Source organism: Schistocerca cancellata, chromosome 3, assembly GCF_023864275.1.
Source record: "Schistocerca cancellata isolate TAMUIC-IGC-003103 chromosome 3, iqSchCanc2.1, whole genome shotgun sequence".
In the NCBI taxonomy this organism is placed as follows: domain Eukaryota; kingdom Metazoa; phylum Arthropoda; class Insecta; order Orthoptera; family Acrididae; genus Schistocerca; species Schistocerca cancellata.
The window spans coordinates 295752971-295780867 of NC_064628.1; the positions used below are offsets into that span (position 1 = coordinate 295752971).

The following is a 27897-nucleotide window of genomic DNA, read 5'->3' on the forward strand; positions in this document are numbered from 1 at the left end:
GGGCAGCAGTCGAAGATTTTCTGTATCCAGAAAGGCCGTACAGGACCTGCAACATGCGGTCGTGCATTATCCTGCTGAAATGTAGGGTTTCGCAGGGATCGAATGAAGGGTAGAACCACGGGTCGTAACACATCTGAAATGTTACGTCCACTGTTCAAAGTGCCGTCAATACGAACAAGATGTGGCCGAGACGTGTAACCAGTGGTACCCCATACCATCACGCCGGGTGATACGCCAGTATGTCTATGACGAATACACGCTTCCAATGTGCGTTCACCGCGATGTCGCCAAACACGGATGTGACCATCATGATGCTGTAAACAGAACCTGGATTCATCCGAAAAAATGACGTTCTGCCATTCGTGCACCCATCGAGTACACCGTCGCAGGCGCTCCTGTCTGTGATGCAACCTCAAGGGTAACCGCAGCCATGGTCTACGAGCTGATAGTCCATGCTGCTGCAAACGTCGTCGAACTGTTGGTGGAGATGGTTGTTGTCTTGCAAACGTCCCCATCTGTTGACTCGGGGATCGAGACGTGACTGCACGATCCGTTACTGCCATGCGGATAAGATGCCTGTCATATCTCGACTGCTAGTGATACTAGGTCGTTGGGATCCAGCACGGTGTTCCGTATTACCCTCCTGAACCCACCGATTCTATATTCTGCTAACAGTCATTGGATCTCGACCAACGCGAGCAGCAATGAATGATGGCGTTTATGAACTCCACATGACGCGGATATTATTTTCTTTATCAGTCTGCTCTCAGTTGCGAAAGTGGAGTGCAAGCAGCAGTAAGCGTTACGGGAGGATGCCAAAAATCAGGGCTCGTGAGATTAACAGGATCCTGACTCCAATGAAACGCTCACCATGGAAGGTATTCGTCCATGAAAAGAGAGTTGGAGCATTTCTAAATTGTACGGTGAAAGCATCGGGTATCGTACTTGTATGAGAACGGACGTCCCCTAAGTACGTCAGCACTATAGACCCACAAGGATATCTGGAGGTTAATGTGTCCAACCAAAGATAGTCAGCAGTAGAGAGCTACTTTTTGTTTCCGACCACTTGCCTTTTGCGGACGATAAACGAATTCAGACTACTCGCCGAATCATAAATTGTCTCTTGTCACTTTTCAGTATAAACCGAACCTCGTTCACAATCCATTGTTAAAAAGCGTAGGATCGGAAGATAGTTTACTGAGCATCAAAACGAGTTTATTGGAAATGGTTTCACATAAATAAATTTCTGAGGCAGTTATTATAGATATTGGATACTGTATGACGTCAAAAGGGGATTCTACTAAAAACTTGGACGAGAAGCCTTAATTATAATTTAATGTAGTTTATGGGAAGAAACCGCGCTAAGCCCAACGCCCATTTCAGCTGTTTCGCGCCGTACGCTGTTAGTATCAAGATGACCACCTTAAGGAACCGATGGGCTGCTCACCAGTTTGCACTGCACACAGCATTGGGAGTTTTCATCTGCGACCTTCTAAACTTGGAATGCATTACGAGTCACATAAAGACAGAGTGACTGCTAAATGACAATATTGGGGTGAGAATCCTTCTGACACGCGATAACAAGTAAAGAGATCATGTTCATTTCAAATGAACATTTTAGGTTAGGCTTTACCGTGACTGTTATTGACATTAAATGAAACAAATTTACTGTTACCAGTCACTGTTTCTGTACCTCCGCCGCGTGTCAAAGGTTTAAACCTCCATCATCAGGTGGATTTACATTTGTTAGTATGACATTTGTGTCTGTGTTGTGTGTGTCCACTGCCTTCAGTGGAGGGTAGTGCCACAAGTTCCTCCAAAAAATCGTAACACAACACACGCACAAATGTCATACTAACAAGTGTAAATCCACCTGATGATAGTGGTTTAAACCTTTGAAACGTGTCGTGGAGATAAATAAACAGTGACTGGTAACAGTAAACTTGTTGTTTCATTTAAGATCATGTTCAGATTTAGAAGCACCCAGAACTTCGCTGGGACCACTGTGAGCAGAGCGCCGAATGCGTTGACGATTGCTCACGAGTCTCACCAAACGCTTCAGGTCACAGGAGGCAAGTCTAGAATATCTACGGCCATTGGAGGCTCTACTGACGCAAGAAAGCCGCTGACACATCGGTATTCCACACAGGCTAGTGGACAGAGGGAGGAGGGAGTGAGGTAAGGCTAGACATTTTTGCGCCCGCACCTTTCTATACAAAATAGCTACGGTGGATGGTGGAGGGCACACTGTACCACTACTAGTCTTTTTCTTTCTTGTTCCACTCGCAAATAGAGCGAGGGGAAAACTACTGTCTATATGCCTCTAAATTCTCTTATCCTACCTTTGTAGCCGGCTGGGGTGGCCGAGCGGTTCTACGTGATACAGTCTGGAACCGCGCGACCGCTACGGTCGCAGGTTCGAATCCTGCTTCGGGCATGGATGTGTGTGATTTCGTTAGGTTATTTAGGTTTAAGTAGTTCTAAGTTCTAGGGGGCTGATGACCTTAGAAGTTAAGTCCCATAGTGCTCAGAGCCATTTGAACCATTTGAACCTACCTTCGTTCTCCTTAATGCTAAATGTACGTTAGCGGCAAAATAATCGTTCTGTAATCAGCTTAAAATGTCGATTCTCAATAGCAGCGTCCCTCGAAAAGAACGTCGCCTTCCCTTCCTTTAAACCGACTGTTGGGGAAGGTTACCAGATGTCCGGAAATTCTCGGACATGCCCTACATTTTAACCGTTTGTCCGGCGTCCGGGGGGAATTTTTGAAAAGTTTCTAATGTCCTACATTTTCAGAAACAAACAGTGATCGTTAGAAATGAACTGGCAGCTGTGGAAAAAGAAACGAATAATTGGTTATTAGCCGCAACTGCAAGTCGCTATGGCAACACAGCTACAGTGATACAGCATATACATTCCATAGTAACAAAGAACGATGGATGTAGCTACACAGCATTTGAACTCTGGATTAAAATGGACTTCAGTGTCGGCGGTGTCTGCGTGCTGTGCAGAAGTTGGTAACGGTGCGATGAATGACGGGAAATCGAGACAACGAATCAGGTACAGATGTAAAGAGCCAATGATTTGATTTTCTCTCTCTTCCATTTGGAGTTTGGTTATCGAAGATTAAGATTGTGGAAAGTCAACAGTTAATTCACAGTGCTTTTTTTACAACCCGAAATACCGAAATGAAAATGCAAATTCAGTGACGCATTGTCGTTAAAGTATGTGTTTCAAGACAGGAAGAAACGGATACGAAGCACAATGCCTTACTTGTCCTCCAGGAACATATGTTTCTGTTTCAGACAAAGGTAAGGTTATCAAATAGTTTTTTTGATCTTCCGTCTGACTTTGATGGGCATATTGCTATGGCGATTATTTAAAGAGTTTTAATTTATAATTGCCAATTTTGGTATATTAAGACGGAAACGTTTCTCTTGTAGGTGCACAAGATTTGGAAGTACACCTGTCTTCCAAGAAACATAAAACATCTCAAAATTCTGCCGGTACTTCAGATATTAAACGTTTCTTTGCTCAGCCCACACACTCAGCATATCGTGCTAGCGCTGCAGAGGCAACGCTTGACTTTGACGTTGTCAATCACAACATATCATACAAATCCATGGACTGCATGCCGAAACTAAACGCTAAACTATACAGTGATTCTCAAATTGCGAAGAAAGTTTCGTGCGCAAGAACAAAGACCGATGTGATTATTAACCAAGTCCTTGCACCACATTCTGTTGACATGGCGATACAGCTTTTAGAAGAAATTTCTTTTTTTGGGGTTAGTACCGACAGCAGTAATCATGGTTCCCAGAAAGTATTCCCTGTTTTAATACAATATTTTGATCTTAAAAAGCTGGCGGTATGCAGACAAAGGTCATCGCAATTAAAACTACATCAAATGAAAGTGCAAAAACAATATCATCATATGTTCGAGACACTTTAGTAGGGGTAGGAATAGAAAAGAAATGTGTCGCGTTTGGTGCTGACAATACGAACACAAATTTTGGTGGTATAAGTCGACCAAAGGGCAAAAATGTATTCACCAAACTTAAAAGTCCTATATTAATGAAAATTTAGTTGGAGTGTGTTGCCCAGCACACATTCTTAACAATGCCATTCAGCATGGTTCGAATATTTAAAGTGTAGATTTAGAGTGTATTGTTTTCAAGCTGTAAACTTCCTTTTTTACATATACAGTAAGAACTGAGGATCTCGAGCATTATTGTGAGTTTGTAGAATGAATTAAAAACAGCTTCTTAGTCACAGTAAAACCACGTGGTTATCTCTGTTCCCTGCACTAGACAGAATAATTGAAATGTATGAGGCTTTAAAATCTTACTTTTTGTCTATATCCAATGCTCCTAATGTTCTAAATATTTTCTTTGAAAACAGTTTGAGTAAGGCTTATTTATACACTTACATTCATTGATGTCTGTGTTCCAGCATGGGATACAACAACTTGAAAGTGAACCAACATCCATTGTTGAGATGATCGCAATTTTAGATAATGCGTGTTGTTTTCTTAGGAATAGATTAGAGAGTAATTTCATGTCACTAAAGACGAAAAAGGTCTTGATAAGTGCTATGGAGGAGGGCCTTGATAAAAATGCTCACAATTTTGAGCAGGAGGCTGTTTCGTTGTATGGCGAATGTCTGCACTATTTAGATAAATGGTGAGTGTCCTTTTCAGAACTCAGTTGTTTTAGGAGGTTAAATTTAAATGATAAAGTATGCATGGATGATGTACAAAAGTGTGTACAGTGTAATAGATTATGTCAACTGTTGTGATGAGATATGTAATGTGAACCAGTTTTTGCAGCATCATAGCTCTGAACTTGAGAAATTGTCCTGTAATGATTAGTGGGTTGGATATTTTAGTGATAGCAAGCATGAGGACTGCCATTCTGAACTATTGAAACTAATTCAGTATTTTTTTGCTATTCCTGCATATAATGCTGACGTTGAAAGAGTATTTTCACTAATAAGAGCACAGTGGACAGATGACAGGAACAGATTATCTATTGATTATCAAATGTATTATTTTTGTAAAGTATCATTTTAAAAACTTCAGTTGTTTGGAATTTTTTGATTATATTTCAAACAAGCTAAATGCTTTGCACAGGAGTAGTTTTTCAGAAAAATATAACTGACTGCTGTTGATTATCATATTTAACATTGTATGTGTCAGAATTTTAAAAAAATTAATGTATGTGCCTGTGGGTAATATAAATAGCATTCAAATTTGGAATTTACATAATTTTTTTCATTGAGCGATAATGTCCTACATTTCTGACAAATGTCCTACATTTTTTACCAATGTGTCCTGCATTTCCATCAGATAATCTGGTAATCCTACTGAAGGGTATCGCATACACTCGAACAGTACTCCAGAATGGATCACATTAGTGTCCTATAAGCTGTCTCCTTTATAGATAAACCACACTTTCCTGAAATTCTCCCAATAAAATGAGGTCGGACATTCGTCTTATCCACAACAATTCTCACATGCTCGTTCCATTTCATATCGCTTTGCAATGTTACGCTCAGACATTCAAACGACGTGACTGTGTCAAGCAGGCCACTACTAATGCTATATTCGAACACTACGATTTTGTTTTTCCTGTTCATCTGGATTAATTTACATTTTTGTACATTTAGAGTCAGCTGCCATTCGTCACACCAACTAGAAACATTCTCTAAGTCATCTTGTGTCCACCTACAGTCACTCAACGACAACAAACAACAGCAGACTGTTGCCCGCCGGTTCTGCCAGATCATTTACGTGTATAGAAAATAACAGAAGTCCTATCACACTTACCAGGGGCACTCCCGACGATAACCTTGTCTCTGATGAACATACTGGGTTCTGCTGATTAAGAAGTCTTCGAGCCATTCACACGCTGGAAACCTATTCCATATGCTCGCACCATTGTTAACAGTCTTCAGTAGGGCACCACCTAAAATGCGTTTTGGAAATATAGAACCGTGGAATCTGCCTGTAGCCCTTCATCCATAGTTCTCAGGATATCGCCTGAGGTAAGTGCAAGCTGAGTTTTACACGACCGATGCTTTCTAAAACCGAGCTGAAGAGCTGAAGTTTCCGACTCCAGAAAATTCATTATATTCGAACTGAGAATATGTTCAAGAATTCTGCAGCAAACCGATGTCAAGGATATTGGTCCGGAATTTTCCGGGCCAGTTCTTTCATCCTTCTTATACACAGGAGTCACCTGTGATTTTCTCAGTCGCTTGGGACTTCGCAGCGGGCGAAAGATTTGCGATAAAAATAAGCTGACATAAGGTCAGTGCCTTAGAGCACTCTTTATAAAACCGAACTGGGATTCCTTTCCGAACCCGTCGTCTTATATGTTTTCAACTCTTTCAGTTTTTTTTTTTTTCCTACACCAGGGATGCATATTACTATGTCCTCTATACAGGAGTCTGTGCTATGGTCAAACGACGATACGTTTGTACGATTCTCCTGGGTGAACGATTTCTTTGACGTGAAATTTAAGACTTTGGCGTTCGTTTTGTTATCTTCTACTGCCACACTAGACTGGTCAACGAGCGACTGGGTAGGAGTCCAGAACTTTCTCGGGTTCTCGGCAAGAAGTATGCCTCGTGCGTCGATCTTTTTACAGACGCACGAATCTCTACTAATTTTTCCCTGTCATTTGCGTGTTCCCTTTTGAACCTAGCGTGCAACAGTCTTCGCTTCCTCAGCATTTTCCGACATTCGTTGTTAAAGCACGGTGGGCCTTTCCCATCCTTAATCCACTTACTCTTGCTTTTTTTTACGCTTAATAAATTCCACAACTGTAGGGATACAAAGGTGGGTTAGCTGAATATTTTAACACTTTAAAATGTAATTAGGTAAAGGACGGTGAAAAAAATGAAGACCATATACTCAAAGAATTAAAATCAGAACGTATGTTTTACTACAGAGGAACAGTGCAGGGAGAAAATTCAAATGTAGGTCAGTAAACAACATAATTAAAAACAATTTTACAGACACTGAATGAGCTTCAGACAGAACGGCAAGATTTATTTGAAAACCAAACGAACTACATCTCACGGAAACCATTCAGGTTCTAGTATCAAATACTCACACTCTGTTGAGGAGGCAGAAGACCGGCGAAGAGTCGCAGAAAATGATATATGACAGCAAATCCTGCAACAAGATTTTAGCAAGAACCAAATGCAAATGAAAATAAAACTGACGGCATTTTATGAAACAGTAAAGAAACTGTACGACGAAAATATTTTAAATTACTTTAGAGTTTCTGGTGATCACAGACTAGTAGGATTCACAATAAAAATCGATATAAATCGAATCACCAAACACGAAATCATAATTGTGTATTACGAGAATTTATTTAACAGTAAGTATGTGAGCATATTAAATTAAGCAACACGTTCAGCATCTTGAAAAGTGGAGATTACACAGATATAGATGAGGCAATTACTTCACAAAGGTACCAGGAAAAAAACAAAACAATCTCAGGCAGCTAAGAAGAATTTAAGGAAAGAATTCCTATTCATTTATCGAATGCATATGATCTCATATGTTTAATTTTACAAAACTATTTAATATTTATGAAGTTTTCCGTCGAGAAACATAAACATATTCAAAACTGAAACACATAATATTGATTTTTCACACTAACATTTATTTTATATTGGTTGTGAACCGGCTTTCGCCTTTTTTGGCCATTCTCAGACAACTGAGGAGAAAATAAATAGTTCACACATCATCAGCTAGAGTTTACAGCTGTACAAGGATTGTTTTTACGACTATATATGTGTACGCAACACAAAATCATATTGAAACCCAGAAAGAAGCTATGAATAAATAAACCTTACATTATCTTACACTCAAATATTGAAAGTATAAGAATGTAAATGACAAGACGGTACACATGTGAGCACTGGCGCAGACGACTATGTTGTACAGACAAAATAACTGGTGAACATGAATAGGTAACAAAAAAGAAAAATAGGGTGACATGTGGGGTCCGGCGGCAGAGGATGCAATTATTAACAAATGTTCTCGAGACTGTGTGAAAAGGTATAATGGGAAAAAATTGCTAAAAATAAGAATGTCTCATTTCATCAGTGAAGACATCGGAAACTATAAACAAAGCACTTATACCACATTAACTGCCTGGACTGCACTTTATTCATCCACGTGGATAGATAGCTTATCCAGACATTCAAAGATTTCTCTACATGTTCTTCTAGTAGACGAGATGAATAAGACATTCTAAAGTCAATACTGAAAAATATGTCACGCCGGAAATATAAAATCAGCTGAGGTGTGTGTGTTGCCATTCGAGGTATGAAGAAAGGAAAGGCGACAGTAAACGGTGATAATCAAAGGGGGAACAAAACAATGCGAAACAGACTTGCAGATTTTGTTACACTATTTCTGCGGAGAAAAATAATTCCCTGAAACTGGAACAATGCTGTAATTTGTTAACTTCATGGAAATGCACACAGAAAGACACAAAAAAACCACGGACCTATCAGTATATTCTTCAAAATGTATATATGCATACTGAAGCGACGAATGAAAATTTGTGCTAAGGCCAGGATCGAATCAAACATGTCTGAGACTTCAAAAGGTCTTGGGAGCCATATAGTTTCATTTGACTCTTCGCAACGTAAAAACCACTCACCATATTTTTTACCAACCACTTTTTAGCCATTGTGAGCAGCAATAACAGGAGGTCTTTTGCAAAACAAGTATAATTATCCAACGTTAAAACAGACAGTAGAGTACAATCCATTCTATTATTCGACTTGCAGAAAGGTATTTTGTCTTCAAGCGTTCACTGTGTTCGCTTACCAAGCACTACATTCCCCCATGGCTTTGTGTCCATTTACAGCATTCTTTCCCCCTTCTTCAGTTATACTCCTTAGCCAAAAGTAAATAGTAGAAAATAATAATTCGGAAATAACCTGCGAAGCAAGTTGCTACTCGTACCGGTAACATTATTCCTTCACTAAATGTTACAGACATTAAACTGACAATAACAACGGTTGGTACTTACCAGTGCGGTGACTGGTAGGTGGGTATTTTTGAATCGAAGTTTTAAAGTAATAGATAAAGTGCTACGAAACAATAGACTTAAGCTTATGGCTGAAGGGGACATACCTAATGGAAGTGCGACGTTAATTGTGGAGGATAAGAGAAGCAGAGGTAGATCAAAAAGTAGATAGTTGGAATTGGCGTTCGTTGCAATAAACAGGAAAGCGTCGAGAAGTATCGTGTGATGTAGTAAAATGGATACTTAAAGGTAAAATACATCTTCAAAAGTGGACTAATAAAAAGGAGTGTACTTTCACTTCCGAGTAACTACACGTGTTTGTACTGCTGTGAGCAGTTAAGAGCCGGCCTCGGTGACCGTGCGGTTCTAGGCGCTTCCGTCCGGTCGCAGGTTCGAATCCTGCCACGGGCATGGATGTGTGTGATGTCCTTAGGATAGTGAGGTAAAGTAGTTCTAAGTCTAGGGGACTGATGACCTCAGATGTTAAGTCCCATAGTGCTTCTAGCCATTTGAACCATTTTTTTGACAAAGTAATGTCATGCGATAGAGATACGCACGTATACAGATGATGGTGGTACCGCGTACACAAGGTATAAAAGGGTAGTGCATTGGCGAAGCTGTCATTTGTACTCATGTGATTCGTATGAAAAGGTGTTCGAAGTGATTATGGCCGCACGACGGCAATTAACAGAGTTAGAATGCGGAATGGAAGTTGGAGCTAGACGCATGGGAAATTCTGTTCCGAAAATAGCTAGGGAATTCAGTATTCTGCGATGGAAAGCATCAAGAGTCTGCCGAGAATACTAAATTTCATGCATTGTCTATCACCACTGACAACGCAGTGGCCAACGGCATCACTTAAGATCAACAGCAGCAGTGTTTCCGCAGAGTTGGCAGGACTAATAGACAAGCAACACTGCCTAAAATAACCGCATAAATCAATGTGTAGGGCGTACGACGAACGTATCTGTTTGGACAGTGCGGCGAAATTTGGTGTTAATGGGCTATGGCAGCAGACAACCAACGCGAGCGCCTTTGCTATTAGCACGACATCGGATGCAGCGTCTCTTCTGGGCTCGTGACCTCATCGGTTGGACTCTAGACAACTCGAAAACTGTGGACTAGTCAGATGGGTCCCGACTTCAGTTGGTAAGGACTGATGGTCCACGAAGCCATGGACACAAGTTGCCAACAAGACACTGTGCAAATTGGTCGCGGCTTCATAATGGTGTGGGATGTGTTTAAAGAAACGGACTGGGTCATTTGGATGTTCAGCTACCTGGAGACCATTTGCATCCATTCATGGACGTCATGTTCCCAAACATCGATGGAATATTTATGGATGACAATGCACAATGTTACCGGGTCACAATTATTCGCGAATGGTTTGAAGAACAGTCTGGGCAATTTGAGCGAATGGTTTTAGCCATCCAGATCGTCCGAAATGAATCGCATAGTACATTCATGGGACGTAATGGACAGGACAGTTGTTGCACAAAATCCTGCACCGGCAACACTTTCGCATTTGTGGACGGCTATAGAGGCAGCATGGCTCAATATTTCTGCAGGCGACTTCCAACGATTTGTTGAGTCCATGCCACGTAGAGTTTCTGCGCTGCACCGGGCAAAACGTGGTCCGACTCTATATTACGAGGTATCCTACGACTTCTATCACGTCATTGTGTTTTTTTTTTCTGCCTCAAGCGAACTGCACACTAAAAAAGTCATTCACCGAAAGTGATTTACGATTTTAGCATCACCAGACGCTATTAACATTACGAGTAAATAACATTAATTTCAATATTATATACTTCAAAACAGTTTTCTTTGTAAACGCTTTCATTAGCAACCACCTGTAACACAGTGTAACAGAAATGAAAGGAAAGTGTAACACTGTTAACAAAACGGGAACACACACAAAACCGTTCATAAGCTGCAAATTGCTTATAGCTTCAGATCAGAGAAGCAAAGCGTGCCCGGGAAACTTTCGCAATGACCGAAAAGTAGGACTCAGAATCTGCGAAAAAATTAAGCAAGTGTATGTTTGCAGTGTAAATACAATTTCAACTTCAGATAACATGAAACAGAAACGGTCTTCATGGGAATGTGAAGCAAGGAACAAAAATTGCCAACAGTAATGTCTAGATTCTAGAATATACCATTCTTAAGCTATAAAAATCAAAGGAACCAAAAGTGTAATCTACTCGTAACGATTTCAACATAACTGCTGACGTTACTTTGTCAATAAAACCGAAAAGTGCCTGATGAATGACCTTTTCAGTTTTCAGACAGCTTAAGACAGAGGAACCAAAGTAACAAGAAAAGGTTATCATTGGTGAGCGTGGGACGGAACTTCTATGCAGTACCTCGCAGTTGGCGCAAGTTACTCGTAGTTTATTTCCCGGTTGTTTGACATTAACGACGCCTCTACGCTATCACAAAGTTCATATGAGAATTATCGAAGTGTACTTTTAAAACAGACTGTTATGTTAAATATTGGGGTATTTGCGGCCGAAAAAAAAAATGGTTCAAATGGCTCTGAGCACTATGGGACTTAACTTCTGAGGTCATCAGTCCCCTAGAACTTAGAACTACTTAAGCGCAACTAACCTAAGGACATTACACACATCAATGCCCGAGGCAGGATTGGAACCTACGACCGTAGCGTTTGCGCGGTTCCAGACTGTAGCGCTTAGAACCGCTCGGCCACCCCGGCCGCCACTTGCGACCGAATCTGACTCAGTGGACAATGCTGATAATTGTTTCAATTCATCTTTCAAATATTGGAAAAGTTTAATAATGCTTTCAATATATGTCCTGCGCAGATAAACTTGTCTCCCGATGGAATTGCTCATCGAGTGTTGCGTAAGTAGTAACTTGGGGGTCATGTAAACAGGGCGAAATCAGATGGAAATGGCGCCGTGACACTTTATTCTTGACACCGCCATGGAATAACTTCAAAAATTTGAACACTCATGAGCCAACGAATTGAAATGAAATTAGGTTGATGACATAAAGTCAACATTTCGAGATCAAACCTAAATCATTTCTGCATAAGTACTCCCATTCTGAAATCGCCCCTACACAACCAACGAACGCCAAATGCATGTCATAGAAGATACACGGAAGGTAGACGGAAAGTAAGCTTTTTGTCTTATCACTTCAGCTTTGTTTTTATTTTCAGGTTAGACAATGTTCTGAAAGGTCAAGGGTGCTGCAAATATACGTCCCATTGCGCTATGTAATTTGGTAACCAAACCTTGTACTACTGTGCAGAACAGTCACTACTAAATGATAGCGTCAATACGAACACTGTTGTATTTGTGTAGGATTTTAATGAGAATCAAAAGTAATTTTAAACCTCGAAAGTCACAAATAAACTTATATTTCTCCATAAAATTTACTCTCAATGACTAAAGCAAAAAATTATCCCCATTATACAGAAATAAAAAATACCTTCACAGTAGTAATATCATCCTCAGCAAGCTCACAATCTTATTTACAGTACCTTTTAATCAATTTCGTCACTCCAAACGATGTTGCGTTACTCTATTAAATGTGATTATGAGGAGTTTCTGAATGCTAGAAACATGTTCCTAATGCTTGCGTAAGAATATTTTCCCACCTTATTTATTTAGTTGAAGACAAAGCCCATTATTCTGGCATGGCGCTAACTTTCCACGTACATAAACAAACGGTTCTGCATTTGCGCTGTCGAACGAATCAGCGTAATGAGAGGAGATCCACCTATCGGCAGTTGCTGAGGCTCATAGGCTATAGAGATAGAAGCAACATCGTGCAATAAAGTAGAACGCCGCCTTTCAACTTTCGTATAACTTAAGCTTAAGCTGACAAGGCAGTGCGCAAGTAGAGTGTTTCCACATGTAGGACGACTTATTCGAGTGGTAATTGGGGGATGCACATTTTTAAGAAATTCATGCCTGTGGAAACCCGGCTTTACTCTGATAACTCAAGATCTCGGTGGGGGGTGTCCGCCACCTCACAGTATCGTCATCGGGGTCTCGGTACAATGGAGCATGTGATCTCACTAACTGACACAATTATACCACAGTTTGAAAATTTGTAATCTGACCCGGAGCAACTCGCTTCGTCTTGTTACTAACGAAAAAGTGTAGATAACGCTCACCAGTCTTACCTTAACCTGCGAGGCAAAAACGCAGAGTTCATCACTTCTTTACCGCCATCATCTAAGTAGCAGCCCCATCGCCCAATTGTACTCTTATCAACTGCAGCATCGCCATACACTGCACACTAACGTTTATCGATGTTCACCTCGGTTTCTTTTTCTGCACACAAGAATTCAATAACAGCACGCTGCCTGTAACGTGAGTCGTATGTAGAAGCCATTTTGAGGCTGTATTTCGGCTCTGCCAGAACGGTTCAAAACTTCACCGGCGCACGGGACAAACATGAAATGTGAAGCACCTACAAGGAAGTTTGTTTATGTAAATTAATGGCTTTTAAAAAAATGTGGGGCATGACTTATTGAACGACCCTCATATATGCCTTCCTATCAAACCTATGATGTATACTTTTAGTGACAGGTGAAGAATCACGTTGGCCCTCTACAGAAGTGCCCTATTCTCATCACACAGTAAACGTAAATCACAAATAGAAGCAATGCAATTAATAAAATAGATAGCTGGATCCACAATCAATTACAGGTTCAAACTGTCGACAAACTGCTTTGACATACTTGTTTTTCCGCAAAACTATCGTCAGATCACGAGGTATTTAGCTACGTTAACGAGTTTCCCTTCTCTAATGACATTCACACTAGAAATATGACTGTCGGATGCGCGCCTTCAGACGTAGCTGGTGGTGCTTTGAATTTTTGTGCGTTGCATGTTTTTGTGCTAGACATAGCCCTGGGGAATACATTGGTTCTCTTGAAGCATAAAAGTAAAAAGCAAAGCGAAAACTGAAATACTAGGATTCATACTTTTCACTTTGAATTACTGTTAATTGTATAAGGTCATATAAGGTTATTGGTGTAAAATGTACTTTTTAAAAGATCTGGAATGCTTATTTCTTTGGTAAATGATTTCATTGTACTTCTCAATGCCATAAAATTTGTTGGCATCACATACTTCTGCGACAACAAAAGAAAAAAAAGACATAAGATTGGATTTGAACACAGATCTCTAAAATCTGAAACTGTTGTCTGAGCCACTATGCTACCGACTTGCTTGGAATGACTCCATCCGCACAAATTAATGAAGTAGCATTAAAACTTTGTAATTTTCTCGGGGAAATTATCGAGTGACACAGTAGGTATCGAATTTTCACCGTTCTTCACAAAGCGAAATTTCGACTGCATCAGAGAGCGACCTATGGGAGTTCGCCTTGTAAGAAATACATGTAGTTTCAGCAAATCCACGGCCGCATATGGAAACGGAGTACTTGGAGTAGTTCTGCATCAGAAACGTAGCTGAGCCAATTCCATGACTCCGAATATCTGTCTTGAGAAACTAGTATACTAATGAAATTAGCCACAGCATCCTGAGTCCCTTGGGACTGCTGTGATGATGGTATCAGTCTTGCCAAAGTAAATTCCTTGTCTTAACAGCGTTCGACTTTTTCAAGTCATTCCACGGTGTTGTCAGGAGTAAGGTGTCAGGGTGTCATATCTACTTGTCCTCCTGCTTTTACCCTACTTATATGATCTCCAGCTATTACCTACGCAAGAGCGATGACCAGTTCCATCACGAAAAAGGTGATGTGTACAGGGTCTACCAGGGAAAAATTATTAACCATTTCCCGTATACCGAAGATAAAATGACATTATTACAAGCGTTGTGCACTAAGTCAGATTCGACTTTAACTACTGTAATATTTAACGTAGCAGTCAGTTTTAAAATTACACTTAGATAATTCTCATACAAATATCGTGATAGAGGCAACGTTAGCGTTAAACAACCAGGAAATAAACTACGCAACTGCGAGGTACCACATAGAAATTCCATTCCAAACTCACATACGGCAACCTCTTCTTGTTGATTTGCTTCCTCTCGGTCTTAAGTTTTTCTTCGCTTTTATTTACAGAGTACCGCCAGCAGCTATATTTTAATCGTTACGATTATATGTTATTTTTCGTCCCTTTCGTTTTTATAAAATGATTGACGTATTCGAGTCGTTACTGTCGGCATTTTTTTATCCTTGTTTCACATTCTCAACTGCTTCTCTTTTCACGTTACCAGAAGCTAGAATCAAACTTACAGTGCACTCATTCACCTTTTTAATTTTCTTCACGACTTTTAAGTCCTACCTTTCGGTCAGTTTGCTTTTTTGGTAAGAAGCTGTATGTTACTTAAAGAATATGAAATTTATTTATGGATGTTACCGTTTTGTAATCAGTATTTTGTTTTCTTTTCATGTATGTTATTATATGTTAGAGGTAAATGCTAATGAAAGCATTCACAAAGAAAACTATTCAAAGTATATAATATTAAAATGAATGTTATGTTGTCATAATCTTAGTAGCGTCTGGTGATGTTAACAAAGCGAATCACTTGTGATGAATTAATTACTTTGCAGTTCACTTATGGCAGAAAAACAAAAATAGCTACGACAACAATTAAACAGGAGCCACCCAAACAGGAGAGCCATCCAAATAATTTCAAGTGTTCTTTATTTACGTTGTTTGAGTTGCAGATAGTGCAACTATAGATATTTGTAACTACGTTGTAGACCGAAATCATAGTTACAGAAATGTGAATAAACTCATTGGCCTTTATTTTTAGGTATTTCACCTTCCAGTCGAGGCGATGGCAGCCGGCGTCTTGGAGGTGCAAGCTTCCACAGTGTTCACCAGCTCAACAAAGACATCAGGTGAGTAAAACGTATTCTGCCTGTCGCTAGTCTAATGGGCAATTGGCAACATTGTAGAATACCTTTGGCAACTTTGTCACCATAGATTCACTTGCTGGAGTGGTTGAGAATTACCTTGGTAAACTCACTTGATATTTTCTTGTCATTTAGATTAAATATTCTGAATCATTTTCATTTAAGGGACGGCACAAAGCTATCAGATCTATGTGTTTGAATCCAGGAAGCTGTTTGCAACAGAAAATGCAGCTTACTTTGCCATTTACGTTGCCGTTTAGTTGCTACCTTGATTCTGTACCCTGTGGATCTAAAGGTGAAAAACTTGCAGAATTCCACACTTCTTAATGCCTGCTTATTCTGCCTCTGCCAATTGTACTGACTTAATTGTGGCAATGAATGATCTGTTAGCTGAATTTTGTTATACGTATACGTAATCCCTACTGCTGGATTTGCATACTTTCGCGGTAGTTCTTCCTGTAACATTACTTCAGTATGACTGTGGGCTGGACAGAGACACAGACAGTTTCGAAGCCAAAACTGCGTGTTATTCTGATAATTGGTGACAATTTAAGATATTTATTTATTAAAAATACCTTTGTCGTAATGTTATCATGATAAGTAGTATACATCTACATAGATACTCTGCAAATCATATTTAAGTGCTTGGCAGAGGGTTCATCGAACCACCTTCATAATTCTCTATTATTCCAATGTCGTATAGCGCGCGGAAAGAATGAACACCTACTTCTTTCCGTGATGATGATGATCAGTCCCATACTCCTTTACAGAGCGTAGGAGCAACGCGGGAGTACCGCGCCGCCTTACTAGGCAAGGTCCTAGTGGAGGTGGTTTGTCATTGCCTTCCTCCGACCGTAATGGGGATGAATGATGATGATGAAGACGACACAACAACACCCAGTCATCTCGAGGCAGGAAAAATCCCCGGGACCCCGTGCTCGGGAAGCGAGAACGCTACCGCGAGACCACGAGCTGCGGACACTACGTGCTCTAATTTCCCTTATTTTATCGCTGTGATAGTTCCTCCCTATGTAGGTCGATGTCAATAAAATATTGTCGCATTAGGAGGAGAAAGTTAGTGATTGGAACTTCGTGAGAAGATTCCGTCGCAACGAAATGATGTCCAGCCTAAATCCTGTATCATTTCTGTGACACTCTCTCCCATATTTCGCGATAATACAAAACGTGCTGCCTTGCTTTGAACTTTTTCGATGTACTCAGTCAGTTGTATCTGAAAAGTATCCCACACCGCGTAGCAGTATTCTAAAAGAGGACGGACAAGCGTAGTGTAGGCAGACCTTAGTAGGTCTGTTACATTTTCTAAGTGTCCTGCCAATAAAACGCAGTCTTTGGTTTGCATTCCCCACGACATTTTCTATGTGTTCCTTCCAATTTAAGTTGTTCGTAATTGTGATACCTAGGTATTTAGTTGAATTTACGGCTTTTAGATTAGACTGATTTATCGTGTAACCGAAGGTAAACGAATTCCTTCTAGCGCTCATGTGGATGACCTCACACTTTTCATTATTTAGGGTCAGCTGCCAATTTTCGCACCATTCAGATATCTTTTCTAAATCGTTTTGCAAGTTGTTTTGATCTTCTGATGACTTTATTAGTCGATAAAGGACAGCGTCATCTGCAAACAATCGAAGATGAGATTGTCTCCAAAATCGTTTATATAGATAAGGAACAGCAAAGGGCCTATAACACTGCCTTGGGGAACGCCAGAAATCACTTCTGTTTCACCCGATGACTTTCCGTCAATTACTACGAACTGTGACCGCTCTGACAGTAAATCACAAATCCAGTCACATTACTGAGACGATATTCCATAAGCACGCAATTTCACTACGAGCCGTTTGTGTGGTACAGTGTCTAAAGCTTTCCGGAAATCCAGAAATACGGAATCGATCTGAAATCCCTTGTCAATAGCACTCAGCACTTCATGTGAATAAAGAGCTAGTTGTGTTTCACAGGAACGATGTTTTCTACACCCGTGTTGACTGTGTGTCAATAGACCGATTTTTTGAGGTAATTCATAATGTTCGAATACAATATATGTTCCAAAACCCTACTGCATATCGGCGTTAACGATACGGGCCTGTAATTTAGTGGATTACTCCTATTACCTTTCTTGAATATTGGTGTGACCTACGCAACTTTCCAGTCTTTGGGTACGTATCATTCGTCGAGCGAACGGTTGTATATGATTGTTAAGTATGGATCTAATGCATCAGCATACTCCGAAAGGAACCTAACTGGTATACAGTCTGGACCAGAAGACTTGTTTTTATTAAGTGATTTAAGTTGCTTCACTACTCCGAGGATATTTACTTCTACGTTACTCATGTTGGCAGCTGTTCTCGATTCGCATTCTGGAATATTTACTTCGTCTTCTTTTGTGAAGGCATTTCGGAAGGCTGTGTTTAGTAACTCTGATTTGACAGCACTGTCTTCGATAGTATCTCCATTGCTGTCGCGCAGAGAAGGCATTGATTGTTTCTTGCCGCAAACATACTGAGTGATCAAAAAGTCAGTATAAATTTGAAAACTTAATAAACCACGGAATAATGTAGGTAGAGAGGTAAAAATTGACACACATGCTTGGAATGACATTGGGTTTTATTAGAACCACCCCATATTGCTAGACGCGCGATAGATCTCTTGCGCGGGTCGTTTGGCGATGATTGTGTGCTCAGCCGCCACTTTCGTCATGCTTGGCCTCCCAGGCCCCCAGACCGCAGTCCGTGCGATTATTGGCTTTGGGGTTACCTGAAGTCGCAAGTGTATCGTGATCGACCGACATCTCTAGGGATGCTGAAAGACAACATCCGACGCCAATGCCTCACCATAACTCCGAACATGCTTTACAGTGCTGTTCACAACATTATTCCTCGACTACAGCTATTGTTGAGGAATGGTGGTGGACATATTGAGCATTTTCTACAAAGAACATCATCTTTGCTTTGTCTTACTTTGTTATGATAATTATTGCTATTCTGATCAGATGAAGCGCCATCTGTCGGGCATTTTTTGAACTTTTGTATTTTTGAACTTTCGTATAAAACCCCATGTCATTCCAAGCATGTGTGTCAATTTGTACCTCTCTATCTACATTATTCCCTGATTAATTCAGTTTTCAAATTTATACTGACTTTTTGATCACCCGGTACTTCACATACGACCAGAATCTCTTTGGATTTTCTGCCAGGTTTCGAGACAAAGTTTAGTTGTGGAAACTGCTACAAGCATCTCGCATTGAAGTCCGCGATAAATTTCGAGCTTCTGTTAAGATTCGCTTATTTTGGAGATTTTGCATTCGTTTGAATTTGGCATGCTTTTTCCGTTGTTTTTGCAACTGTGTTCTGACGCGTTTTCTGTTCCAAGGCGGATCAGCTCCTTCGCTTGTTAATTTATTCGTTATAAATATATTAATTGCTGTCGACACTATTTCTTTGAATTCAAGCCATATCTGGTCTACATTCACATTGTTTATTTGGAAAGAGTAGAGATTGTCTCTTTGGAAGGCATCAACTTTTAGCTGCTTTTTTGAATAGATACATTTTTCGTTTATTTTTGTTGGATTTGGGGGTCACAATATTCATTCTCACTACGACAACCTTGTTTTCGTTAATTACTGTATCCGTTTTGATGCTCGTTGTTAGCTCAGGATTATTTGTTGTTAAGAGGGCAAGTGTGGTTTCACAACCCTTCACTAGTCGCGTAGGCTCATGAACTAACTGCTTGGAATAATTTCTTTTAGCACGATTTCAGATTATGTTTCATGTGTACCTCCGGATTATACATGTATTTTCGCCAACGTATCGAGGGTAAATTAAAGTTGCCACCAACTATAACTATATGAGTTGCGGACGTGCTTGGAATCAAATTCAAGTTTTCTTTGAACATTTCAGCAATTGAATCATCTGAGTCGGGAAGTCGGTAAAAGGATCCAATTATTATTTTATTCCGGTTTCCAACAATGACCTCTGCCCATACTAACTCACAGGAAGTATCTACTTCAATTTCGCAACAAGTCAAACTACTTCTAACAGCAACAAACACGCCACCGCCAACCTTGTTTAGCCTATCCTTTACGCATTTGTATCAATACCGTGCATACTGAAGAGCGCTTTTTCTTTAGTGTATTAAACACAGCAGATAAACATAAAAGATAAATTAATTAGGAGCAGTATAGTCTCTCGAATTTTTTAAAATAGCCTGATAATGCTCGGATAGCTTTTCGACTTTACGCCGGTAGATCATATGTTGGTACCACTTCTTCTCCTTGGGCGTAAAGCTCCATTACATACAGTAAAGTTGTGCAGTTCAGTATAATGATTAGTCGAAGGATCTCTCGTAAAACTGGTGTGGAGTGAACACAGCTGGTTTAAGATCGATTTTTGCCAGAAACATCCTACAGAATAAAGTAAAGGCATTTTTATGGCCTGCCAGGGTTTGCTTGTTCTTTTCCAAGATAAGCAACGTTGGCCACAAGTCGTGGTCAGTCAATGGGGTACGAGTCGGCCGCTGGCTGGTGAAGCCTGTGCGGTGGACTTGTCTCCAAATACTCCTAGAAAAAATACTTCCCTGACGCCCCCCACCCAAATCGCCGGTCTGCTGACTCACAGCAGACCGTCGATAGCCACGCATGTACCGTCTGAGACGACAGAACGTCTGTTAAACAAACACTTGTGGTCTTCTTGTGTAGTGGTTTGTATGTGTGGGGAACATTGTTCCTGCGACATTCAAGATCCATCCTAGACTCTGTTGACATTTTTAAATCGAATTCTTGTTACTCTCCGATATGCTATCACCCATGTCCCGTACTGATTACATTAGTGATTTAAACCTGAATAAATATACAAGGTGAAGCAGACCTCTACCAAAAAAACTTTCGAAGGTAGTAGTATGGATCAAAACAAGAAGAAAAGTCTAGTAAACATTGGCAATGAGCACTTGTTCGGCCTCGATGTTGTGAAACACATCTCTTCACTGCAAGATCTCTGGTTTCCATATTTTGGAAGGAGGTAGCATGGACCAAACAAGATACAAATGTACAGTAAATATGGGCTTTGCATACCTTAAGAGCTTGTTCAGTAGAAGAGACGTGTTTCACACTACTGAAGTGCTCATAGCTCGTATGGCATGCATTTTAGAACTCATGTTTAGCGGACATTTTTATCTTCTTTTGGTCCATACTACCACCTTTGAAAGCTTTTCAGTGGAGTTCTGGTTCATCCTGTGTAATAAAATCAATCTTCGATATTGCTCAGCATACATTTAATTGAAGACACCTTTGGAGAAAAGAGAAGAGCTCAGATAGCAAGACAATTCTAAGCAAAGAAGGCGAAGATGAAAGGTGAAGAGAATGTACAGATGGTCTATATAAGGGAAATGAACTAGTACACAATATAATATAGAAAGCGAATAGGAAGTAGATGAAGATGACATGGAAGATATCATATTCTGACAACAATATCACAAATCACTGAAAGTTGAGAAAAGTAGATAACATCCATTCAGAATTATTGGAATCCTTGGGATCATATACCATGACGAAACTATTCCACTTGATATGCAAGATACAAGACATGTTTTTTAAGTAAGAGGAATTCTGAAATAAAAATACAACTAGTAGACTCTTCTTAGCAACTTTATTTTTACATAAATGCCTGTACTTTACTTTTCTACATACTTTCCACCAATATAAAAGCACTTACCGTATCGTACGGCCAGCTTTGAATACCATCCTCGTAGAAATCTGCCACATGAGCATAACTGTCGATACTTTAAACTTACGGTAACGTTTCCATAAAGCACACATCTTGATAACAAAGGAAACTCATCACATAACGGCGAAATTGTAAAGCATCTGACCTCTCTCAATTTTTTATCAACTTACTGCACCAGATCGTCAGTAACGATGCAGGTCGCCCACTTCGTTCCTCATCATGCATATTGGTATGGCCATCTCTGAGAGTTCTTGCCCATTTCCGTACCAGCCGATCCCTCGTAAGTGTCAAGAAACATGTTTCATTCAATTGTTGCAGAACGTTTAAATTATCGAAAGTTATGGGCAGGCGGCAGATTTTTACGAGGACGGTGTTGAAAGCTAGTTGCCTTAATATTGGTGGAAATTCTATAGGGAATGAGATTAAAGTACAGGCTTTCATGCAAAAACAAAACTTCTAAGAAAAGTCTACTTATTTTATTTTTATTTCGAAATGTTATTTACTTAAAAAGCTCGCCTCGTATATAATACAGGAAGAAATCCATCAAACTTAAAGAAGAATGTAATAATTCCAATTCCACAGAAGGCAGCAGTTTATTAAGAAATGATTGCAAAATACGGACATGAGTTATTTGCGGAGGAATGGGATAAATGACACAAGCAGACGTCAGAAAAGCTCCGGAGAAACGATGTAAAACGCAAAACAATACTGATACAATGGCTTTTCTTAGAAGACAGGTTAATGAAGAGCAGACATACGTCGACATCAGAAGTTTTAGAGAAATGACACTGTAGATTAAAAGATATTCTTTCAAGTTCTAAATCTATTAGGTATAAAATGTATTGAGCGAAGGGTTAATTATGATTTGTACGGAAAGTAGACTGTAGTTGTAAGAGTCAAATGACATGAAACAGAAGCAGTAATTGAGAAACGAGTGGGAAAGGACTGTAGCCTTGTTGCATGCTGAGAAAGCTGTGAAGAAAACCAAGGAGAAACGTGGGAATGTTATCACACTTCAGCGAGACGAAATTAACATCGTAATTCTCTCAGAGACCTTAAAGGACTTAGAAGAACTGAATAGATTGTGCCTTGAGAAAAAGCTTATAAAGTGAACATAAATCAAAGTAAATTAGTGTAATTAAATCAGGCAATACCTAGGGAATTAGATAAATATATGAACTGAAAAACAGTAGTTGAGCTTTGCTTTTAGGCAGCAAAATAACAGACAACTACGGAAGTAAAGACGATATACAATCCACATTCACAATAGCAAGAAAGGCGACTGTCAAAAAAAAAAAAAAAAAAAAAAAACTATTGTCATCGAATATAAATTTAAATAATTTAAATGTTAGAAAGTTTTCTCTGAACGTACATTATGTGATCAAAAGTTTCCGGACACCTGGCTGAAAATGACTTACAAGTTTGTGGCGCCCTCTATCGGTAATGATGGAATTCAATATGGTGTTGTGTTGACAGCTTTCACTCTCCCAGACATACGTTCAATACAGTGCAGGAAAGTTACTTGGGGAATCTTCACGAAGTGCTGCACTGAAGAGAGGTATCGATGTCGGTCGGTGAGGCGTGGCACGAGGTCGGCGTTGCAAAACATCGCAAAGGTGTTCTATAGGATTCAGGTTAGGACTCTGTGCAGGCCAGTCCATTACAGGGATGTTATTGTCGTGTAAACAATCCGCCACAGGTCGTTCATTATGAACAGGTGCTCGATCGTGTTGAAAGACGCAATCGGCATCCCCGAATTGCTCTTCAACATTGGGAAGCAAAAAGGTGCTTAAAACATCAGTGTAGGCCTGTGCTGTGATAGCGCCATGTAAAACAAAAGGGGTGCAAGCCCCCTCCATTAAAAACATGACCACAAATTAACATCACCGCCTCCGAATTTGACTCATGGCACTACACACGCTGGCAGATGACGTTCACCGGGCATTCGCCATACCCACACCCTACCATTGGATCGCCACATTGTGTACCGTGATTCGTCACTCCACACAACGTTTTTCTACTGTTCAATCGTCCAATGTCTTCACTCCTTACACCAAGCGAGGCGTCGTTTGGCATTTACGGGCGTGATATGTGGCTTATGAGCAGCCGCTCGACCATGAAATCCAAGTTTTCTCACCTCCCGCCCAACTGTCATAGTACTTCCAGTAGATCCTGATGCAGTTTGGAATTCCTGTGTGATGGTCTGGATAGATGTCTGCCTATTAGACATTACGACCCTCTTCAAATGTCGGCGGTCTCTCCCCGTCAGCAGACGAGGTCGGCCTGTACGCTTTTGTGCTGTACGTGTTCCCTCACGTTTACACTTCACTATCACATCGGAAACAGTGGACCTAGGGATGTTTAGGAGTGTGGAAATCTCGTACAGACGTATGACACAAGTGACTCTCAATCACCTGACCGCGTTCGAAGTCCGTGAGTTGCGCGGAGCGCCCCATTCTGCTCTCTCACGATGTCTAATGACTACTGAGATCGCTGATATGGAGTACCTGGCAGTAGGTATCAGCACAATGCACCTAATATGAAAAACATATGTTTTTTGGGGTTTCGGATACTTTTGATCACATAGTGTATTTGTCTGGACAGTAGCCTTGAACCTAAGTGTGAAACCTAGATGATAAGCAGTTCAGTCGAGAAAAAAGTAGAAGCCTTTGAGATGTGGTGCTGAAGACTAGATAACTAGTAAGAAGGTACTCTATCGAACGGGATGAAAGAGAAATTTATGACACCACTTCAATAAAAGAAGGGATCGGTTGTAGGACACATTCTGAGACGTGAAGAAGGAATCGCCTATTTCACTACGGAGGGAAATATGTGTGTGTGGGGGGGAGGGGGGGAGCGAGTGTGGAATGGGGGGGAGGGGGCGGAGAGGAGAGGCCGGGGGGGGGGGAGTAAAAATTGTAGAGGGAGACCAAGGTTGGAATACAATAAATAGATTCAAAAGGCTGTGGGTTGTAGCAATACACGCTTGTATAAGATTCATTGGACGTTGAGTGTTGCATCCACCAGTCTTCGGACTGAAGATAACAGCGGAACACATCTTGAACAATTTTCAGATGGGAAGACTCCACAGTAAAGCGAACTGTGGCCCAGTGCCTTGTTAATGAAGAAAATTACGAGTATATCGCCTGTAGTGCCGAACTGGAACTGTGCAACTGCACTTGCCTTGCACTTGTTTACAGAGCAGTGAGGCGTGAGTATGAGTTATTAGCAGTTGTGTTGAGACACTAATACATGATAATCATCGCTAAATAGCTAATCAGTCGTCCAAGAAGCGAGCCTCGAAAGAGCTTTCTTGTCTTTCTGCCCGCTGTATTACCGAGAGCTACTGCATGCCAGTGCTATATCGCTCCCCTCGGGGGTAGCTGCTTCGAATCCCCATAACGGATGAAATTATCATCACCAAACGTTTGCCAGCAAGAAGAGCAGAAGTAGTGGCGAGTAGCTCCCGATCACTACATTGTGCTGTTCCACAGCAGAGTAATTTATTTGTAGATGTTTAAATTTTGTGAAGTTCTACCAGGCGAGGTCAGTACATGGAAGGCTAGCTTTGGGCCGGTGAGCCAATCGGATTGTCAACAAGACGCACCGCAGATGAAAAGGACGTAAGAGCACGAAGCGATTATTGCCATACAACCTCCGAGCAAGGAAAGCAGAAACGTAAACGTCGCAGTGTTACGTAACAAGGTGGTGTGAAGTAACACTTCGTAACTTCACCGCTAGAGCGAACGTCAAACGTAGGCAGAAAGATCAGAGTTCGGTGACCCAGAATAATTACTGAATAACCGAAGCGAGGGAAGGAACATGACGGGTCTGATAACCGAGAGCAAATGCCTTTTTTTGCAGTTCAAATACACACTCGGCCATGCTGCCACTCTGTCTGTGCCGCTAGCACCAGAGCGAATGAGGCTCTGTTGAGTTCCAGTAGAACCACAACAAGGTGATCTATGGCGATCTGCCTTCTACGTCGACACCAAGATGAAGCATTCCTGATGCATACTACAGCTGTGGTCTGCCGTTGCTGCCTACTGCGACATCCCGGATGAGGAGAAAATGGTGAAATCGCAGATGATCTGTAAGCTCTCATCTCCACTCAGACCAGGCAGGTGTGGCGCGTTCACGCTACACCCAGGCCGACTCGTGAACATCTACTGCAGTCTTGGTCGCTTCATGGTGGATGACCAGGGCCTAGTCTTCACGACATTCCAAATCTTGGACGACAGTAGACTGTCCTCACCTGAGTGCGTGATGTGCTGTCTTCGAGAGTGCTGACGTGGGAGCCGCACTGCACTGCAGAATGTCTGGGCAGGCTTCTTACCCACGCTGCCACTAGCACAACTCGGCACACTCGGCTGTGACTGAGTGATCTGTACGTTGGCATCACATCTTGCTAACCGGGGCCCTACAACGAACTTGTGACGTCACACTAGTCGGCTTGTCCTCCACACTTAGCGAACGCTCGGTTCCGTGCAGTGCCCACGGGAAATCAGTATTTAATTGAAAATATACCCACTAAAGGTCTTAATTTTGTCGTGTGCTATAGAGAACTTGCATGCATTGAAACACGCGGCAAAAAATTATAAAACAGGTCTGAAATAATTACTAACTTCCCGCCGAAGAAGGGTCCTGGCACTAGTAAGACCTGCAGTGTCACGTGCTGTGACGTACGCGCCATGGCCTGTCTTTTTCGTGGGCACTTACGCCCGTCTGCCAACCGCAGCCCTTAGGCACTTTATAATTCTGCAAACTCAGTACGAGAAATAAAAGTTATTGCATGTACCACTGTGCCACTGAAGCCTCCAGGCGTAAAACGGAGCACTTTCCCACACTCTGTAACTGGCCAACTGGGCTCGCAACGTGACCCCAGCTCTCCGGGTCGCAACAGTGCGTAAACGACCTGGAATAAAGCACTGGACACATACTCGGAATCACTGAAATTCAGAGTGACATTCAGATTTAGTTTATACAGCTAAATTCATGGAGCTGATGATGACATCTACATCTCCATTCATACTCCGCAATCCACCCAACAGTGTGTGGCGGAGGGCACTGTACGTGCCACTGTCATTACCTCCCTTTCCTGTTCCAGTCGCGTATGGTTCGCGGCAAGAACGACTGGCGGAAAGCCTCCGTGCGCGCTCGAATCTCTATTTTTACATTCGTGATCTCCTCGGGAGGTATAACTAGGGGCAAGCAATATATTCGATACCTCATCCAGAAACGCACCCTCTCGAAACCTGGACAGCAAGCTACACCGCTATCACGCTTACCAAATAACCCTCTGACGAAACGCGCCGCTCTTCTTTGGATCTTCTCTATCTCCTCTGTCAATCCGACCTGGTACCGATCTCACACTGATGAGCAATACTCAAGTATAGGTCGAACGAGTGTTTTTTAAGCCACCTCCTTTGTTCATGGACTACATTTTCTAAGGACTCTCCCAATGAATCTCAACCTGGCACCCGCCTTAAATGGCTTCAAATGGTTCAAATGGCTCTGAGCACTATGGGACTTAACTTCTGAGGTCATCAGTCCTCTATGACTTAGAACTACTTAAACCTAACTAATCTAAGGACATTACACACATCCATGCCCGAGGCAGGATTCGAACCTGCGACCGTAGCGGTCGCGCGGTTCCAGACTGAAGCGCCTAGAACCGCTCGGCCACACTGACCGGCGCACCCGCCTTACCAACAGTTAATTTTATATGATCATTCCACTTCAAATCGTTCCGCACGCATACTCCCAGATATTTTACAGAAGTAACTGCTGCTACCAGTGTTTGTTCCGCTATCATATAATCATACAATAAAGGATCTTTCTTTCTATGTATTCGCAATACATTACATTTGTCTATGTTAAGGGGCAGTTGCCACTCCCTGCACCAAGTGCCTCTCCGCTGCAGATCTTCCTGCATTTCGCTGCAATTTTCGAATGCTGCAACTTCTCTGTATACTACAGCATCGTCCGCGAAAAGCCGCTTGAACTTCCGACACTATCTATTAGGTCATTTATATATATTGTGAAAAGCAATGGTCCAAGAACACTCCCCTGTGGCACGCCAGAGGTTATTTTAACGTCTGTAGACGTCTCTCCATTGAGAACAACATGCTGTGTTCTGTTTGCTAAAAACTCTTCAGCCACTCCGTAGGCTCTTACTTTGTTTATCAGGCGACAGTGCGGAACTGTGTCGAACGCCTCCCGGAAGTCAAGGAAA

At 41.3% G+C, this 27897-nt stretch overlaps 1 protein-coding gene across 2 annotated transcripts in view; it reads right to left on the reverse strand.

Annotated features, from left to right (window-relative positions):
• The window catches only part of LOC126174995 (uncharacterized), an 897629-nt gene that overhangs the window by 696389 nt on the left and 173343 nt on the right, over positions 1-27897 (reverse strand). The window contains exon 3 of one of the 2 annotated variants that reach the window (XM_049921478.1): positions 7120-7181. The exons of the other annotated variant lie outside the window; for it this stretch is intronic. The gene's annotated coding sequence lies outside the window, so the exon portion shown is untranslated. The remainder of the gene's footprint in view (positions 1-7119; positions 7182-27897) is intronic. 2 annotated transcript variants of the gene reach the window in all.